This window comes from Balaenoptera borealis (genome assembly GCF_965194805.1).
Source record: "Balaenoptera borealis genome assembly, chromosome: 1".
Lineage (NCBI taxonomy): Eukaryota > Metazoa > Chordata > Mammalia > Artiodactyla > Balaenopteridae > Balaenoptera > Balaenoptera borealis.
Genome location: NC_138860.1, coordinates 17,651,418 through 17,672,164, shown reverse-complemented (window position 1 = coordinate 17,672,164; position 20,747 = coordinate 17,651,418). Strand labels below are relative to the sequence as shown.

At 37.9% G+C, this 20,747-nt stretch overlaps 1 long non-coding RNA gene across 1 annotated transcript; it reads right to left on the bottom strand.

Annotated features, from left to right (window-relative positions):
* Nucleotides 1-933: 933 nt before the first annotated feature.
* On the bottom strand, nt 934-20,310 carry LOC309630619. The gene is made up of 2 exons (XR_014245841.1): nt 7,216-20,310; nt 934-7,025 (listed from the first exon to the last, which is right to left on the bottom strand). It is a non-coding gene; the product is annotated as an uncharacterized lncRNA (long non-coding RNA).
* Nucleotides 20,311-20,747: the final 437 nt, after the last annotated feature.

Sequence of the window (20,747 nt, the reverse complement as noted above, 5' to 3'; positions counted from 1 at the left end):
GTTGTATAGAATACTGCACCAAGCAAGTTAAACTGACTTGGCCTTTGACTATTATGTTCTAAAACAACACAATAAGAGAAATATGTAAGTGTCCTGTTGGTTCAACTACGGGCTAAAATAAGCTAAGTAAGTAGTATATATAAGGCCATATATGATGTGTCACTGGGGCATTGCTAGCTCCAGGTTTTTTTTTTTTAAGATTCATTCAATTTTTTTCATCCACAGATTTATTCAGTGTAATGGGGCGGGGATGGTATGCAATGCCCAGACACAGAAATATTGAGAGTTTTTATGTATATTCTGTTTATAAATTCATTCAACAGGGAAATTTTCCATCAGCCTTTCTTTTCTTTTACTAATCCTAGCAGGTTTCTTCAGAGATCTGCTCTGGGTCTCCTGGGATGCTGGGAATCACTTGCAGTAATTGTCCCATAAGCACATTTTCCATCATCCCTAGATCCTGAGACAAAGTACCAGGGCTACAAAGGACAACCGTGTCCATTCGTACATTCACTTCACCAGCATTAATGGCATTCCCATTGCCTAGAAAACCATGTGTAAGGTTCTTAGTTTTTAATTTTTATTTTATTTTATTTTATTTTATTTTTTTTTTTTAATTTTTTTTTTTAATAGTAATCTTTTATTTATTTATTTATTTATTTTTATTTTTGGCCGTGTTGGGTCTTCATTTCTGTGCGAGGGCTTTCTCTAGTTGTGGCAAGTGGGGGCCACTCTTCATTGCAGTGCACGGGCCTCTCACTATTGCGGCCTCTCTTGTTGCCGAGCACAGGCTCCAGACGCGCAGGCTCAGTAGCTGTGGCTCACGGGCCCCGTTGCTCCGCGGCATGTGGGATCTTCCCAGACCAGGGCTCGAACCCGTGTCCCCTGCATTAGCAGGCAGATTCTCAACCACTGCGCCACCAGGGAAGCCCCAAATTTTTATTTTATATTGGAGTATAGTTGATTAACAGTGTGTTAGTTTCAGGTGTATAGCAAAGTGATTCAGCTATACATATGCATGTATCTATTCTTGTTAAAATTTTTAAATTTTGTGTTTTAAAAATTGTGAGTAAAAGAACATGTTATACAAAAACAAAACAAAACAAAAAAACATGTTATAAGAGCAAATGACTCTAAATGGTGAATTAATCCTAATGGTTAATTAGGGACCAGGAAAAGAAATGAGCTCTGTCTGAACAGTCAGCAGGGAAAGATCAAGATTTGTCCTTGATGGCTCAGTCTCAGGCACATAGAAGTGAGAGAGACAACCGATGAGTAAAAGAAGTTCAAATTGGTCAGGAACATTTATTTATCCAGGCAGGTGCTTGGAGACAAAGAAACAAGGAAATGAACAAGGAGGTATAAAAGGAAATAAAATCCTTGCTCTAAAATGTGATTTTACCCAGAAACAGACTCAGAGACATAGAGAACAAACTTGTAGTTGCCAAGGATGAGGGGGGCTGGGGGAGGGATAGAATGGGAGTTTGGGATTAGCAGATGTAAACTGGTATATATAGAATGGATAAATAACAAGGTCCTACTGTTATTTATTTATAGCACAGGGCATTATATTCAATAGGCTGTGATAAACCATAATGGAAAAAAAATATGAAAAAAGAATGTATATATATTATAACTGAATCACTTTGCTGTGCAGTAGAAATTAAACAACATTGTAAATAAACTATACTACAATAAAGTAAATTTTAAAAGATAAATAAATAAAAAATAAAATGTGATGTTTCCAAGAGTCAATGAATGAGTTTCCTATCAAGCTAGCAGTCCCCCTCACATGCCTGGAATTTCTTTATCTCTGTGCTTCAGTTAATAGTGTTCCCCTTATCTGAGGTTCCTTTCCCCAGTCCATGTCCTCCCAACTGAAATCCTATCTCTGAAAACTTGCCACCTCCAGGAAGCCTTCCTTGACTGTCTCAGGACTAACAACATCAATTTCACAATTACTTGTGCACGTGTGAAGGCAAAACAGTAGGTGAGATATAACCCAGAGGAGATAAAGGAATACGGGGCTGAGGAGAGGGCCTTGGGATATTCTGACATGTTGTGGATGGGGCAAAAAGAGAAAATAAAACAGGCAAGAATGGATCAGGCCAGGATGGTGCCATGTCTGGAAATCTAAAAGGGAAGAGCATTTCCAAGGAAGGTATTTACAAATGGAACTGGGATTAGGTTCAAACTCAGTCTAGAACCCTTATTCATTGTTCTTCTCTCACTGAGGATTTCTTTTGACCCTACGGATATCCAAGTTTCCTTATAAAGTCAAAGACCACATCACAACTGCAGCCAAACAATAACAACCCTTTCACATACTACAGAAATAAATGGTTCTTCTGTTCTTCTTCTTCATGTTTTCTAATTATTTTTTTCCTCTTGAAGTATCAAGGCAAAAAGCACATGATTCTATTTTTTTAATGTTGAGAAAATTAAAAACTTTTTCCAGAGTATTGTAAAGGGTCAGTGACAAGGATACTTTTGTGCCTGAAAAGAATTCCACTGTGGGCATTCCATAATAAAATGGGCTTTTGTGCTTTTCATAGATTACAGTTCTTTATACAATGGACTTGTCTAAGTTTCTTCCTGTTTTCCAATCAGTTAAATTTAGAACGATTGTTTCCATCTCTTATGAGATATGATGTCTAGGAAAGTGAATGCCTACATGGGATACCAGGGTCCAGCAAGTCTGTAAAACTCAGTCATAGCTGGGGATATCACCCAACTCCCAGGCCTCTGGGGTTTCCCATGGGCACATAAAGAACATTTTCCATCAAGGTTGTTAGTCTGCAATTCTGTAATATAAACTCCAAGTTTATTGCCACCTTAACACAAATGAACTCCATTTTTAATACAAACCCACTTATTTTTAGCGATGCCTTTTTTATTTTTACTTTATTTAACTTTTTCAATTAAACAATTTGTGATTATTGTAATAAAATGGGAAATACATTTAAACAAAAAGGTAAAAAATACCCATTCTCCCATCATTTACATATAACCACTGTTAATGTTTAGGTGTATGTCCTTTTAGATTTTATTAATATTTATAAATTGATTATATGCTTACATTTTCATTTAAAAATATATACATTACACAATGTTATGTGTCTTTTTTAATAAAGATTGATGCATACAGTTCTATGGCTTTGAAACTTATTTTTATCTTTCCATGTCAACTAAAACACTTCTACATTACTTGATGGCTGGCTATATGGTTTTCAATTGCATAGATGAGCCGTAATTTATGTACCCAGTTACATTAATTAAACAAGTAGGCCATTCGACTGGGGTGGCACTAATGTCCTGGTAACCTACATAAGCAAACCAAAATCTAAGCCTATAGATGCCTCAAGGTTACAGAAATCAAAATCTGAGGACAACCAGTCACAAACAGACAACTAGGCTTTATAACAGCCAATCAAGTAATTTCCTTTCTTTGCTTTTGTACCTTCTCTGTGTAAGTTTTCTTCCGCTGGCTCCTGTAGGCTGAGTGCTCCTAATCACTTTTGGTTTGGCACTGCCCGACTCAAATCAATTTTTGCTCAGATAAACTCTTAAAATTTTTAATATGCCTCAGTTTATCATCTACCAACTCCATCCTCTCTTGTTGAAAATCTAAGTTATAAGGAGTCTTGTAAATAATGCCACGTTGAATTATTAGCATACTGAGTAGCCCATCTGGAGCCCATCTTTGCCACTTACCCACTATGTAGCCTTAAGTGATTTGCTTAACCTCTTTGATCTCATCTGTAGAATGGGGATAATACCCCATGGGGTATCATCTGTAGAATGGGGATAATGGGTGACTCTGAGGATTAAGTATGCAAAATGCTTACAAGGGTGCCTTGCACAGAGCAAAACCTAGGAACTTAGATGCTCTTATCCTTCTTTAACCTGATGCTAAATTTCTAGTAAGAACAGTTGATAATATCTTAGAATGTCCTAAGTTTAAGTTCTGGGCATCCAGGGGAAAAAAAAAAAAAAAAGATTTCCAGAAGCACTTCTGACTTTAGTTACAAAGATAACAGCTCTTTGGTAGAAGTTATAACAAGTTCTTTTGAAGACTCCTTGAGATCTATGGACTATTTGGTCAGTTTTATGTCTGAAATGGTGAGAATTTGGGGAAGGATGATGCTGAAGAGGTAGACAGCATTAGATGATGCTGCAGACCGTCGGTCGGTTCAAAAGGATTAGACTTATCCTAAAGTCAATGGATAATGAGAACCTACAGTATAGCTCAGGGAACACTACTCAATGCTCTGTGGTGACCTAAATGGGAAGGAGATCCAAAAACAGAGGGGATATATGTATAGGTAGAGCTGATTCACTTCGCTGTGCAGTAGAAACTAACACACCATTGTAAAGCAACTATACTCCAATAAAAATTAATTAAAAAAAAGTCAACGGAGTTTTTATGCCAAGAGATGTTTCTTTAATTTGGCCAATTCACGGCAGAAGTTTTGGATCCTTAGACATCAGGTCTTGTTGAGGCTGGAAAGGTCAGGCCCTACTTTCAGCATGAAATGGAGAAAAGTGATTTTGTTCCTTTACCTCCCTTTCTCACCCCTCTTCTTGGGCCCCTGGGTCCCTCTTTATGTCTCTTAGCTCAGGGTTTCAACCACCTGTGCTTCCAGGACTGCTGCGTGTGACCAAAATGTGCTGGCAATTTATTTCTTTTTTCATAGAACTCTGCTTTCTCCTAGCGGATTGGTCAAGCATTTTATGTTTGAAGATTTAGTATGCTTACCCTCTCAGCTAATGTATTTTGCACTTCATTTGAGACTCTCGGTCACAGAACCAGAGAACTGAGTGAAAGTGAATATTTTAGGCCCTGTAGAGCCCACGGGACAAGGTACATATTGGATGGAAGGATTGCAAGATGCCTCCGATCCCAAGAGGCTCGAAGTGTCTTATTCCAACTACCACTAAAGCCAATACTAGAGAAAACATCATGTGAAGGAGCGTTGGAAAGGGGCATGATCTTGCTCTTAGAGTGACTTGGTTAATTGTCTCTGTCACACAGAGAATATGTGTCCTAATGATTATTCTAAGTGCCATGGTATGCTCATGTATTAAATGGGAATCATAATACAATAGGCTCTTAAATGATCAGGTCAACCAATTCTCTAAGGATTCTCTCTACAAACTACACTCACTGGTAAAGTGAATGCTTGTCACCTGAAGGTCAACTTCTCATACATTTCCATTACAGTAAGTCCCCTACATACGAACCTTCAAGTTTCAAACTTTCAAAGATGCGAACCTGCGTTCCATCAACGTCAGGCATGAGTGAAATTGCAGCCTGCCCTCCGTCTCCTACTGCTGACGATGCTTCAGCTCTACCATCTCCCACCTCCTCTCCCTCCTCCAGTCAGTAACTCTTCTTGCCTGTTCACTCGATGCCAGCCCCTGTGTACCAGCTGTTGTACTGTACTACTGTACTTTTCAAGGTACTATACTGTAAGATTAAAAATGTTTTCATTATTTTTTTTGTTTGTTTTGTTTTTTAAGTATTATTTGTGTGAAAAGTATTATAAACCTATTAGAGTACAGTACTATATAGCTGATTTTGTTAGTTGGGGACCTAGGCTAACTTTGTTGAACTTACGAACAAATGGGACATACGAACATGCTCTCGGAATGGAACTTGTTTGTATGTAGGGGGCTTACTGTATTGCCAATTTAGTTGTCAAGGGTCAGTTGTATTTGTTCCCAAACTCATTTATGCCCATTGTGTTTTTCAGGTATTTATATATTTTAACTATTACATAAACCAATAAAATATAAGTACAATTTAAGACTGTACACTTTTGAAATTTAAATTGAATACTTTGGAAAGACTCTATAAAGGTGAGTCAGTAAGAAAAATAGAGTGAAGAAAAAGAAGAAGAAAAGGCTGACAAATTAGAGGGGGGCAAGATAATTCTAAAGATTGGGGCACAAATTGTAAAACTCTTACAAAATAGACATAGTTTGAAGACAACTCTGCATTTATACAAATACCTATGATCCCATCCTAAAGTCCATTCTATGATCCCATCTCTCCCTAGTGTTTGTAATGTGATTTGAAACATTAAAGAGAATTTTATCACCTCCATGTTTCAGTTCAAATGTGATCTGAGACTGACTAAACATTTTCTAACCTGATTTTTATTAGACAATTTTTTCATAAATTTAGTATATGCAAAACTATCTGGCAATCTTTTTTAAAATGCAGATTATTGAGCCTTGAGCCCTCTCGAGATTCAGATTGGAGGTCTGGATTGAGGTCCAGGAATCTGAGTTTTTAAAAAGCTCCCCAGGTAATTCTGATCACAGAAGTTAGAAACATAAGATTTGGCACTCCTGTCTGATGATAAATTCCAGCCAATTTGAACTTTCTCATTTCTAGCAACATGTCTGCAGAAAAAAAAAGGCAAAGTAAATTGTTGTTGGACAAGAATTTCACTCTCTCAAGTCAGCTTGCTTTTGGATATTAGTTTTTGAAATTTTTACTCGACCATATTTTTCTACAAAGAACAAGGAAGTTTTAGAATTAAGATTAAAAGAGGTTCTATGAACACAATGAGTAAAAACATTAACATCTCCATTATTTTAAACTTATTTGGCATTCATTTAGTGAAAAGATCAACCATAAGTTTCATTGATGGAAAAATAGCCAAATATTGCAAATATTTTCAGAATATTTGGCATTATCTTATAAATCACAGATTTGATGATAGAAAAGATTTCACAGACTCACCAGGTCATTGGCTTCTGTCCATTAAGGCTGTTCTAACACACCAAAGACTAGTTCTGGGAAATTCTGGAGTCTTAGAGTCTTGAGGTGTTATTTGTTCAATTCTCTTCTTCCAGGAATAATGATTTTCTAATCCCCCCAGAAGGTTGTGTATCTAACATTTATTCATTTTTACTGTTTGTGTTGCCATCTCAGGGATTTGCCTTCTTGATGATTCCCATGACCTCGTTTGAAAACACTTTCCAGGATTTTATAAACTATCCTAAAGTCTATTCTAGAACTCTTTTTTTTTTTTTTTTGTAATGTCTGAAACATTTATATTAACATATTTCCATACAAATAACCCAATGAAAGTTTAGTATTAGTTGTTTTGTTTGTTTTTTTATACTGCAGGTTCTTATTAGGCATCAATTTTATACACATCAGTGTATACATGTCAATCCCAATCGCCCAGTTCAGCACACCTAGAACTATCTTGATGTAATGTAATCTCATTTCATGTTCCTGGTTCACAATGCAATTAGAAAAATAACATTTTGTCACTCACATTATATCACCCTATACACTCAGAGAGTTTAAGAAATATACAACATTATTATATACTATTAAAATCAAGTGACAGTCCAGTAAATCTGAGGCAGGAGATGATTTTTAAAAACAAAAAACTTACTATTTTTCCTCAGAATGCGTTGTTTTTTCCCCCTCATTTGGTAGTAGGTTTACATTCAAAATTATAGGTTTCTGAGATTAAATAAGTTTTCCTGTGTGGTCATCAACTAATAGTGGAGAAAGCCAGTTCCAAGTTTTACAGATTCACAAGGGAAAGTAATCTGGTTTAACACTCTATTAAATACATGGATAGATGATCGGCAGATGGAGATAGATAGATAGATATAGATATAGATATAGATATAGATATAGATATAGATATAGATAGATATAGATATAGACACATAGTTTGTTCTGTTTTGAATTAAAGTTCAGGATGTAAATAAATTTCCAGGTACCTTTACTAGAAGGCTGACTGTGTGTTCTCCCAAACTCAGAGTTACTTCTCATCAACCCAGTACCTGTTTTCTCCCTCAATTTTTGTCTTCCAGAAGAAATGTTTTTATTGTCCTCTTAGTGGTCTACCTCTGCTAAGCCCAGACATGAGTTTTTGTGTCTTAGCTTAGAAGCAGCAAAGCCTAGTTTGGAATAAGTACTGGACTAGGTACTACAAGAACATGTAAATATCAACTGTATAATTGCTTGTCACAAAAGCTACGTGTCCTGAAAATGAAAACAGTGTAGGTGAGGGAAAGGATGGAATGGATGGAAATTTCCAGTCGTATTTACTTGTTTAGTGGCTTCTCATCCCAACCAACGTATGTGTGTGTGTGTGTGTGTTTGTGTGAGTGTGTGTAACTAAAATGTACCATCATTTTTAGAGCTCTTGAAATTTTAGAGAGTATTTGATAGTGCTTTTTTCTTTGTTATCCAACTGACTTTTAAATACCATAGATGACTGTGGAATTCTTATCAGGATACACACATTCCTACAAATCACTGGTCTTCACGGGTTGCTGATATAATTAGGTACCATCTAACTTCAGTCCTGGGTTTACAGAATTCACTACTAGGTCTTTGACCTTGACTGTCTCAGCTGATTCTGTGCTCATGTGGAGTTTGTAGAAAACATTGGTCTCTGTCTGGGCCATAATTTTTTGCAAGGAACTGTATCATGCTACCTGAGTCCTCTCTGACCAGACCTACCACATATATCTGCTCCTCCTGAACCACTGTGTACCAGGGAGATGCTACAGTCTTGATGCCTCTTTGGTCTTTACCTGAAGATGGAGCAGAGTCATGCCTCTACTCTCATTTCCCCCAGCTGGGGACTGCTGGAGAAGAGGGAAAAGCAGGACACAGGTCTACTTCTCAGGGACCCATCCCAATTTCCAACTCTGTTAATGACCCCTTGCATCTGTCCTTTCTCTCATGGAACCTTTATATATGCTAAGAACCAAAAAAAAAAAAGGCTGATTTTAAAAATCTGATCATTTTATACCCAATTACCCTTGGGCAAATGCTTTAGGTATCTCCCAAACCCAAACTTTTGGAACTTTCACATCATACATTTTTTTTCCATGAGCTTGAAATTTTTATTTTGAAGCTCCAAAACCATAGGCTGACATTTTTTTTACATTTCTTTTGTGTCATGGCTTCCCTGAGAAAATGAAGGCAGAATGTTTAATTCCTGATTTGGGGTAAAGTTGACAGTTAGGGGGGCAGTCTGTGGATGCGGTGAGGTTCAAAGGTGCAAGTATCAAAAAATATTGGAGAGAAACCACATTCTTTAGGACAAAGGCTAAAAATTAAAAAGAACAACAAAAACTTACCTCACTACACTGATATGAAAAGAAACTGTGAAGTGCTTCTAAACATCTTCCCAAGAAACTTTTATTTAATTTTTTAAACAATAGTAAATAAAAGCTGACAGCACACAGATGCTACAAATTCAATACATTACACTTGACCATTAGGCATGCAAGCACACAGAGGTTCTCAAAAATATCGCCAGAACTTTCCTATTGAATCTAGCCCCTGTCAGCTGAAACTCACTAATTTCTGAGATGCTTCTTATTTTCCACTGATAAAAAAAAATTTTTTTAAGTAGGCAAACCATGCAATACAAATAGAAGTCAGAATGAGTTCAGCAGGATGGCAAGCCTCGTTCCATATAGCTTTGAAGCCTCTGGCAATAATATGAGAGGACCTAATGAAAAGGGAACTGGGAAAGCTTGCAAAATGCACCTGGTGAGCGAGCCCACAATCTCCCTCTCCTGCTTTCTCTTATATTATAAAAACGAACAGGCTTAGTTCTCTTGCCAAGGGCAGCTTCCCTCCACTTATCCTGTTACATTAACATTTGCGCTGGCTCTCATTTGCTGCTTGTTCTCCAAAGTGGGGCTGCCACAGTGAAACGTCGAGGTGGTCTTTCCTTGGTCAGACTGCCCCCCTTCAGCCTCACCTGGACTGCCCTTCCATTGCCTCTTTCCCATATCCATGGAAGTTACTTTTGATTGGACTCTTTGGTCTGACACAGTGTGATATTTTCAACTCACCATTTCTTTGGGGGAAAAAAAAAGGTGAAAGAAATGAGACAGGGAGGGAGAGAATGTTATAGCACTCTCTCTACAGTATGCGTGTTTTTTTTTTTTTTTTCACTGTAAATTTGAAAACCACAGTTCTGGCTGCCTTTTTTGTAATGGAGCACACGGTTATAGCCAAGGGACCAGCTCCACCTCCTCCTGCCTGCCCTACGCTGTAGTCTCTTGGGTTTTTCTCTTCTCCCACTGTTTTCCATTCCAGTGACTGGCAAATAGCATGGAATAAATAGTCACCACCTATGGTGTTTTGAACAAAATCAGTGCCTGGCACTTTCCAAAGGAAGACAGAATGTTCGGTAGGTTTTATTAGCTCTCTAAGCTTTGAGTACAAGTCTTCAGGGGGAGGAAGCAACGGGGAGTGGGATGGGCAGAGGAGGCAAGGAAAGCCTTGAAATATCTTCTAAGGCATCGCAGAACTTTCGATGGCTTCGCCCTGGCCTGGGAAATTACTCACTGGATTGTGGGCTGCATTGAAATAAAGGCCTTTTATGTCCTACAGTAAAAGCAAATAAATTTAAAAAAGGAAGATTAAATCTGTAGTTATTTCATTCTTTGGGAACCTTCAAACTGTTTTTTTCATGAATCAAATTTACTTAAATAGTAAAAAAGGAGATGGTGAGGACAGAGTCCAGGGGACAGTAAGAGAGATCTCAAGTCACTTCATTTCTTGTCACATCAGACGCTACTTCTCCTGTCCCTTCCCCAGTACCCAGCTATGGGGGAAACGTTCTCACCACCTGGTACAGTTGCACTTAGCGGCGACTTTTGGCCGAATTTCTCTACCATGTTGAAACAGTTTTAGTCTCTCTATTTTTAAGCATAATGTTAGATTTCACCTCTCCTTAATATCTTCCCAAATAGAAGATTAACTATTTGATTGCCTAGATCCAAATGGCCTCTAAAGCAAGTAGACTGTAGTTAATAACCCTCTTCTGGCTGGCTTTTATGCATCTCTAATGGAGCATCTCTAAACTTTGTCCATAGTAATACTGCCGTTTTGAGCTAATTGCAGATTATGAAAAAATTCCGGATTTCTGAGCACTTTAGAGGTGTTTTTCAACTTTTAACATTTCCTTATTATACCCCTTCTTTTTTTAACTTTTTATTTTATATTGGAGTATAGTTGATTAGCCACATTGTGTTAGTTTCAGGTATACAGCAAAGTGATTCAGTTTATTATACCCCTTCTTGAAGGTCAAAAGCTAAAGGAAAGAATCAAGCATTTATTCTGTCGTTTTCTTTTTTATAAAATGAAGCTTAAAGAAAGTGCTTCTTTACAAAGAATAGTGTGAGCTTCGAAATGTAGGTGGAATGACAGAATTAGAAAATCACCATTGTGCAAGGATCAAGAAAGGCTACTAAAACTATTAGATTGAATGTTGTTTGTTAGGGAACAAAATGGTCTCATAATGTCAAATATCATTACAAGGGATTAATCTCCAAAATATACAAACAGCTCATGAAGATCAATATCAAAAAAACAACCCAATGAAAAAATGGGCAGAAAACCTAAATAGACATTTCTCCAAAGAAGACATACAGATGGCCAACAAACACATAAAAAGATGCTCAACATCACTAATTATTAGAGAAATGCAAATGAAAACTACAATGAGGTATCACCTCACACCAGTCAGAGTGGCCATCACCAAAAAATCTATAAACAATAAATGCTGGAGAGGATGTGGAGAAAAGGGAACTCTCCTGCACTGTTGGTGGGAATATGAATTGATACAGCCACTATGGAGAACAGTGTGGAGGTTCCTCAAAAAACTAAAAATAGAACTACCATATGACCCAGCAATCACACTCCTGGGCATGTACCCAGAGAAAACCATAATTCAAAACTATAGATACACCCCAGTGTTCATTGCAACACTATTTACAATAGCCAGGACATGGAAGCAACCTAAATGTCCACCAACAGAGGAATAGATAAAGAAGATGTGATGTGTATATGTATATATGATGTGATATATATATATATATATATATATATATAAAATGGAGTATTATGCAGCCATAAAAAGGAACACAATTGTGCCATTTGCAGAGACATGGATAGACCTAGAGACAGTCATACAGAGTGAAGTAAGTCAGAAAGAGAAAAACAAATATCATATAATATTGCTTACATGTGGAATCTAGAAAAATGGTACAGATGAACTTATCTGCAAGGTGGAACTAGAGACACAGATGTAGAAAACAAATTTATGGATACCAAGGGGGGAAGAGTGGGTGGGATGAATTGGGAGATTGGGATTGACATATATACACTACTATGTATAAAATAGATAACTAATGAGAACCTACTGTGTAGCACAGGGAACTCTCCTCAGTGCTCTGTGATGACCAAAATGGGAAGGAAATCTAAAAAAGAGGGGATATATGTGTAAGTATAACTGATTCACTTTGCTGTACAGTAGAAACTAACACAATATTGTAAAGCAACTATATGCCAATAAAATTTTTTTTTTAAATATATCATTTCACACATGACTTGCCAATCCAAAGGGAAAAATGTATCTTTACTATAGAAATATCTCATGGTCCCATCGGATCATACGATCAAAGTTAGCATCACTAATAGGACCCCTTGGCATTGTGCAATATAAAGGGCATAGCATCATCTGTGGATTATTTTGCTGAAAATGTTTAACTGAAATATAAACAAGCCCTTGGACCTCACATCCAGTTAATGGAAACATAGGGGAGAGTTACAAGTTAAACTTCACCACAAAGAAATAAGCAGACAAATCTAGAATGTGGGACATTCTGTAAGAAAATCAGTGTTGTCTCTTCAAAAAGTCAAAGTTAAAAAAAAAAAAGGTAGGGGGACTGTTGCAATATAAAAAGAGCTAAAGAAACATAACCACATGCAATGTGTAAAGTTTGATTGGATTGTATTTCAGAAAAAAAATGCTACAGACAAGGTTTTGTCGACAATCTGAAAGTTTTGAATATGGAGGATATTGGATGATATTAAGGATATATGGTTATTTTTCTTAGATATGATAAGAGTATTGAGGTTATATAGAAAAAAGTGTCTTCTTTTTTGGAGATACAAACTGACATGTTTAGAAGCGAAATGTTATACTATCTGCAACAAATTTACAAATAGTTCACAAATGGGTTGGGATACAGGTTATCACAACAGTTTTTTTTCAACTTCTCTGTACATTTGACAATGATTTCAAACTAAAAGTTTGGGCCGGGAGAGGGGGGAGTAAGGCAAAGGAAAAAAGAGTGCCTTCAATCAAAGAATGTTCCTGCTTACTTTTCTGTGGGGCACACCTTCATTTTCATCTCATCTAAAATCTCCTAGAGGAGACATTTAGCATCTTAATGATTTACATAAAACACTACGATTGGTTGTGTAGTTTCTGTTCTTGTGGGTTCTTCTTAAGTAAATATCCTTAAAAAGTCCATATTTATAGACATATATTTCAACCTGACAATCTAATAATCATTGTAAAGAGCAATTGACCAATTCTAAAATGAGCCTCCTTGCTCTGGCTTACTTACAGATCCACATCTTAGAGTGAAATCCCAGATAGAATCTTCAGAAATATTCCTCAGGACACAAATCTATTCTTAATGCAGCTTTCCCAATAATATCTTAAATACTTTAAATTCTAAACCTGGTATTACTTGGCTGTGCTTCATCACCAAGACTCTCTGAACCTCAGTATTTTTATTTACAATGTGGCAACAATGTTGACTGCCTTGCTCACCTCACGTGGCTGCAATTGATCAAATGAGATGCCTGAGACTGTGATCTGAAATCTACCAGATACACACACGTTGAATTATAACTGAATCAGATGCCTCAGTAATAATAGGCAGAGTTTCTCATTTTACATTGTCACATTTCCAATACCACATTCATCCTATCATACTTTATTTTTAAAGTTTCCTGGAATTTAAAATGTATCTATTTGAGGTATGCATAACTCTTCTTGTTTCTCATTTTTCCTTCATGACAACGTTCAACATTTTGGTACTCCCTTTGTATTTCTGGAGTGTTCTCACATGTCCTCTAGAAATGGGAAGAGTTATTTTTGTGTCTATTTCTGAGTTAAGACTGAGTGGAAGGGGTTTCACTCCTTGCCCATGGTCACGGAAACACTGTAATGGTGGAGGTGGTCCTAAGAGCTCCTTGTTCCCCCTTTATGCTGGAGGTTGTGCTGTCTGCATTCACTACATCTGCACAAATCAGCAAGTTGGTCTTGTAACTTTTCCAAGATCACTTGTGATTTCGTCAAGGGTGGGGTGGGGACATGCCATAAGATTCCTTTTACAGCAGCTGGATTGGATCTCTGGGGGCCCTGTTGCCAAAGCCTGTCCCTTTCTTGCTGTGTGTTGTGCAATCGTCTCTCCTCAGCCCCACACCCAGACACCAGCTGGGCAGGGGGAGGAGTGGGAAGAGGGTGTGGGGTATGGAACCCAGGCCAAGAGGGTGTCAAATAACAAAACCAAGTGGCCCAACCACTGTACCCTAGGAAAAAAAAACATTTTGGATTGCCTTTAACATGACTGAACAGTATTTATCATTTTAAAACAAGCATTTCTATGAACACTCTGGTGAGCTAATCTTGGTTTGGATGTTATGGTATTGTTCCCCTTCCTATTATCTGCAAACTGATTTATTTTAAAAACATGTTTGCCATTATCTAAACAAGGCATTTAGGTATATAGGCTCTTGTTAAACTGAGTATAAATGGAGTTTCTTGTCTATTGTAGGTGGTCATTAAAGTTTCTTGATGATGATGACAACTGATTTTGTGAAATATTTTATTAATCCAGGCAATTACGATGAAAGTCTCCAAATTTGGTGCTACTTATGGAGTAGGCGTCTAAGAACCATATTGCTACCATGACAATACCTGTGATTTGTGGTTGAATTATTAGACTGTGGTTGCACTATTAGAACAGACACATGTTCTGTATTACTCAAATATTTGTAACTTGAACCCGAGTTTACAAAGAATTATTTTATCTTCATAAAGATCATTTTTTTCCCTTGTTTCTGACGGATTTCAATGTGCATCATGTCCTTCTCATGTCTCTGGCTCATTCCAAGTCCTATATCAAAAAAATAATCATTTGAATGTAACTTAACCTTCAAAAATGTTCTTTTTGTAACAATTTGTACTTTTCATAATATAAATCTCCAATTCCAATCAGTCTGTTTTAGAAAGATTTATAATATTGGCTTTTGATAAAGTTTAACCATTTGTATCACTGAGTACTTACATCTGGCCACATGCAGTTTCACTTAAACTATAGGTTTTCCTTGTTGATCTCAGAATTCTAAAGTATGAACAAGGCTATCCATCAAAATAACAAACAATGGGCAGGAAAATCATTATATGCCTCAGAAATCCAAGTCAAATAATATTCATGATCTCTTGTATGTGTCAAACTAATACTGTTTGTCTTTCTCATTTGTTAAACAGATGTTTTGATTTTCATGGACTGTCTCAACTGCCTATTATTCAATTATTTTAATTACTAAATGAGACTTAATCACTATGATTTTTTAAATTGTTAATATAAATTAATTTTTGAGTTAAAAAAATTCCCTGTCAAATAGTGTCCCCACATTTTGATCTAGAAAAGAAAATCATCATATTAAAAACTTGTTTGCAAAGCAAGTCCAACTCCATTTTAATTTCCAGGATGAAAATCCCTCTTCTTCCTCAGACCCAGAGATCTTAACCTCCCACCCCATGCACATAAGAGAGAAGGTGTAAGTTTTCTAAGCTTTAGATGAATTAGTTCAACTTTAAGTTCTCCCAGGAATATTTGAATGGATATTTGGGGATGCTAGGGCTTTCCTGGAACCTCCTATTTACATTGTGAAGAAAATAATGCTTTACTTAGTGTAAGACCAACCCTGCTAGTCTAACAGAGTTCCTAAGTCAGAGAGGCCCCATCTCCTCATATATGGCTGACATTGTTCTTAAACATGGCGCTTCCCCACTGAGCCCAGACACACCCTTAGAATTCCTGTTGATACAGTAGTCAGGTCAGTACTACTGACTGACTGAGGATTACAAGCAAGACAAAATTTATTTTCCTCTTCATTGGAAGGGTAAGAACTAGGAAGAATAATTGGTCTAAATTTCTGACATCTGGCCAAGAAAAGCTAAGATAGCACCCAAGGAGATTTAGTAACTTTACTGAATTTTCTTTCAAATGTTTAAAGGAAAGAGTAATGAAGAAGGGCAGGAAGTTGTCCACTGGGCTAGCTTAGGTCCACTGTAGCACCTGGGGTCCATCTTGACACAGTATAGGTCAATCAACAAAAGTAAAGTAAAACCTTGAATATTTGGATCCTAAGCCATTACAATCCTCTATTAATTGAAATGTTCCCACCCTTTGCTTCAAGAAGAAATGGGAGAACCATCAGAAAACCAATTGGTGGGAGGAATTTGGTAACAAAACAAATGATAATCATAAATTATATCCTGGGGTTATAATATTTTTCCTCCAACCTTTACCCTCTACCAACTTTATTCAGTTCCTGAATATCTCTAACATGAGTTCCTCTAAGCTTTCTTCATCTATATCCCACAATAAATTGACCTTTGTAAGCATCATTCTACCTCCTCAATTCTATACTCTAAAACTTACAAGAGCCTAGTTGTTGATAAAATCCAAACTTCTTAGCCTTACTTTCAAGGCCATACAACCTGAACATACTTTTCTCTGTTTTTCCTCTAAAAATTCCTCTACCTTGGCTCTTTCTGCTGTCTTATACACTGTCTTCCAGATGTGTCTTTTATTTTTCTACCTAAATGCTTTTGCTAACTCCATTCATTATACCTGGAGGGCCTTCCTACTTCTGTCTTTTCAAATGCTATCCATCACTTAAATTCCAAATCAAGTCCCACCTTGACCACAAAGCCTTCCTAAGACATCACAAGTCAGAAAGAGTTCTCTCACAATATTAAATATGCTAATTGTTTACCCATAATTTTTTTCATGCCATTTTTCCAAGGATGCAGGAAGTTCCACAGTTGCCTTAGGCACTGACTCTGGGGGGATGACAAAAACTGAGTTGTTAGAGACCTAGGCATAAAAATCCATGTCCCTCGCAACTAGAACTTGTGTCTCAATGAAAACATTTGAACTCAGTTTTCTTTCAGAAGTAAGCCTGTTGTTCCCTCTGTAAAAAGGAAACGTGTACTGAAATTATGCTTGATACTAATCTATATAGGCTCAATTTACGAACTAGAACCACAAGTAATACTTGTGTAGAATGGGGGTGTTTTAACTGCTGTAATCATGCCACTTTGAAAGTTTTGTGATGATACAGGACGGCACAAGTAAACAGAGTTTGGGCCACCATAACTTTCGTCAGTTTAGTATCTTTTGTCTTCTTCATCCTATTGTCTAAGAACTTATACACCCATGTTATCAGTCATTACATATTTCCTTGCAAGAATAGCACATAACAAGAATAAGCTGGATACATGACTATCTGTTAGGGGTCTTTGGTGGTAAGCAACAGGGACTAACTCCATCCAACTTAAGTGAAAGAAAATTTGTCAGAAGGATAGGGAGTAGGGCACATACCTGGAGAGATAACAAACTTGAAAAGAAACCAGGGCAACTCTGAGATTCTCCCTCTCTCTTTCTTTCTTTTTTAACTTAATTTTTATTTTATATTGGAGTATAGTTGATTTACAATGTTGTGTTAGTTTCAGGTGCACCGCAAAGTGATTCAGTTTTATATATATACATATATCCATTCTTTTTCATATTGTTTTCCCGTTTAGGTCATAATCAACAAGGAGCTACTGTACCGCACAGGGAACTCTACTTGATATTCTGAGATTCCTTCTACACGGCAAAAACTCTTGCTGGTCTTCTCTGAGTACCACCACTGTGTTGAGACAGCTCCAATCATTTTTTAATTTAATCCTTGTTTCACTCCATTGTCCAACCCCAAAGAGAAAGAATCCAAAATGTGTTCACCATCGATCACATACTTGGCCATGAATATTCTGATTGACAGTCTCACCAAGAGTCCACTCAATGGCAGAGAAATCACTCTCCAAAATCAAATCTGGGTTCTCTTGTTAGAATAAGAAAGAATGGATACTGGGCAGGAAACATTACACTAACAAATGATAATCACAACTTGGAAAAAATTTCTAACTGTTGGAGCTGACAAATTACTAGAAATGCATTGACAAAAAGAAAGACCCAATAGCACTTCGGGAAATTTTAGTATAATTTTTTTTTAATTTGCTGAGACAATAATTTGTCTTTGGGTGGAGAGACTGCCCCGCTGACCTGTAGAAAGCCTTTTTCCGACCCTGTTTCTGAGCTCTTTGAAGCCTTTACTAGCTATCTCTGCTTGTGTGTAACCCAGCTAAACTTCCAGTTGCCTCTTCTTTCTCTGTATCTGGACTTACCATTCCCCTTCCATTAACCTTTTTGTCCATCTGCTTCTTGTGTCTGTCATCAGCTGCAGGAGATGCTGATTATGTTGGGAGCCTCTGGAAAAGGGGATGAGACAGAGAAGCACCAGAAGATAAGGAGACCAACAAGAAAAAGATTAAAAACCTCTCAGCACTAAGTACAGTTAGGGCAGAGTACTGCTGCAAACCTTCCCAACTGTTGGCTTTGGACGGGGGAGGATGAATCAGTTGAGATAACTCAGGAATGGGCTTGAACCTTTGCCCAGACCTCAGAATGAACCACTGAAAAAACTTCTGAGTTTTCCCAAATTAAGACATTGAGAAAAACATTGAAAGTGACTTTCCCTTTCTCTCCCATCTCCAAATCCCTAGGGGATAGTTGGGACCACAGGGCAATTTATTAGTAATAATAGATTAGATTTTCAGTACAAATTCCCCTCTGGCCATTTTGATGTGTCAGAAATGCTTTACAAATGTTAAGTACTGCAATTAATCTCCTGAAAAAGAGAGGGAGAAGAGGTTTGCCAGCTGTAGATTTCAGTGATTCCATTTGGTTAAGAGTTTGTTATTATTTTCAGCTTTAGGATGTGTTTCTCCAGAAAGTCAGTCAGCCATCAAATATTTATTGAGTGCCTATTATTTGCCAAGCACTGTTCTTGGCACTGGGAACAGAGGGTGAGGCATATAAAGCAGAGTGCTGCTCTCCTGGAGTTTCTAGAAAAGTTCAAACACCAGCCTAATTTAATGTGTAAATGTACTTAGATTCATTTATTCAAATATCTTGCCACTGAATATAATACAGAATCTTTTTCCCCCTTCATATTTGTGATCTAATACGCAGGGTTGTGTAGTGGGGAGAGAAAGTCTGAATAGTTATTTTTTGCATTTAACTCATTTATGACCCAATTCTTTTCCTTCAGTACCAGAAACTATTGTTTTTATTACTATTATCACTATTGGAACTCGTGTGAGTTAATGGGATGACATCTTCAACTTTTCGCCCTCATTTGACTTGAGAGTCAGCATACTGAATGTATCCATCTTGACCTGCCTTCAAAGAACTCAAATAGTTTTGAATGATATCTCAAGGAGCTGGAAAAAGTTCCAGACCCCAGATGATGGCTTTTGGCAGTCGGTGCTTACACCTCTCATTTTCTAGTCCAAATGTTGGATGCAAACAATTATCTGTTGTTCGGATTAAATCCAACTATTCACATTCTTCCAGACTCTGCTCAGACACTATTCCTATCACCACCTATCTCATCGCATTCAAAAGGGGAAATGTCTCTATAAACTGCTACCAAATGGGAGGAAGCTTACATTCCTAGTTTAAGAAGCTATTTTCTGTAGGTCAGAAGTTCAGGCATGGCCCAACTAGATCCTCCATTCAGGGTTGCAGAAGGCTAATGCCAAGGTGTTGGCTGGGGCTGAAATCTTTTCTGAGATTTATTGGCAGAATTCTGTTCTTTGTGGTTAGAAGACTGAAGCTCTTGTCTACTAGAGTCACCTGCTATTCCTTGTCACATGACCCCCTCCAAAACATGGCAGTTTGCTTCTTTAAAACCAACTGGATAACATTTGCTACTCCTCCCATCTCTGACATTCGACCTTTTATTAAAGGGCTCATCTAATTAGATGAGGCTCATCCAGAAAAATCTCTCCTTCTGTTAAATTTCCATTAACAGTCAGCTGATGGGCATTCAGTTACATCTATAAAACCCCTTCAGGGGGACCTTCAAGATGGCGGAGGAGTAAGACGTGGAGATCACCTTCCTCCCCACAAATACATCAGAAATACATCTACATATGTAACAACTTCGACAGAACACCTACTGAATGTTGGCAGAAGACGTCAGACCTCCTAAAAGGCACGAAACTCCCCACGTACCTGGGTAGGGCAAAAGAAAAAAGAAAAAACAGAGACAAAAGAATAGGGATGGGACCTGAACTTTGGGGAGGGAGCTGTGAAGGAGGAAAGGTTTCCACACACTAGGAGCTCCTTCACTGGTGGAGATGGAGGGTGGGTGGGGGGAAGCTTCGGAGCCACGGAGGAGAGCACAGCAACAGGGGTGCGGAGGGCAAAGCAGAGAGATTCCTGCACAAAGGATTGGTGCCGACCAGCACTCACCAGCCCGAGAGGCTTGTCTGCTCACCCGCCGGGGCGGGCGGGGGCTGGGAGCTGAGGCTTGGGCTTCGGTCGGATCCCAGGGAGAGGACTGGGGTTGGCGGCGTGAACACAGCCTGAAGGGGGCTAGTGAGCCACAGCTAGCCTGGAGGGAGTCTGGGAAAAAGTCTGGACCTGCCTAAGAGGCAAGAGACCATTGTTTCAGGGTGCATGAGGAGAGGGGATTCAGAGCACCGCCTAAACAAGCTCCAGAGACAGGCGCGAGCTGCGGCTATCAGCGCGGA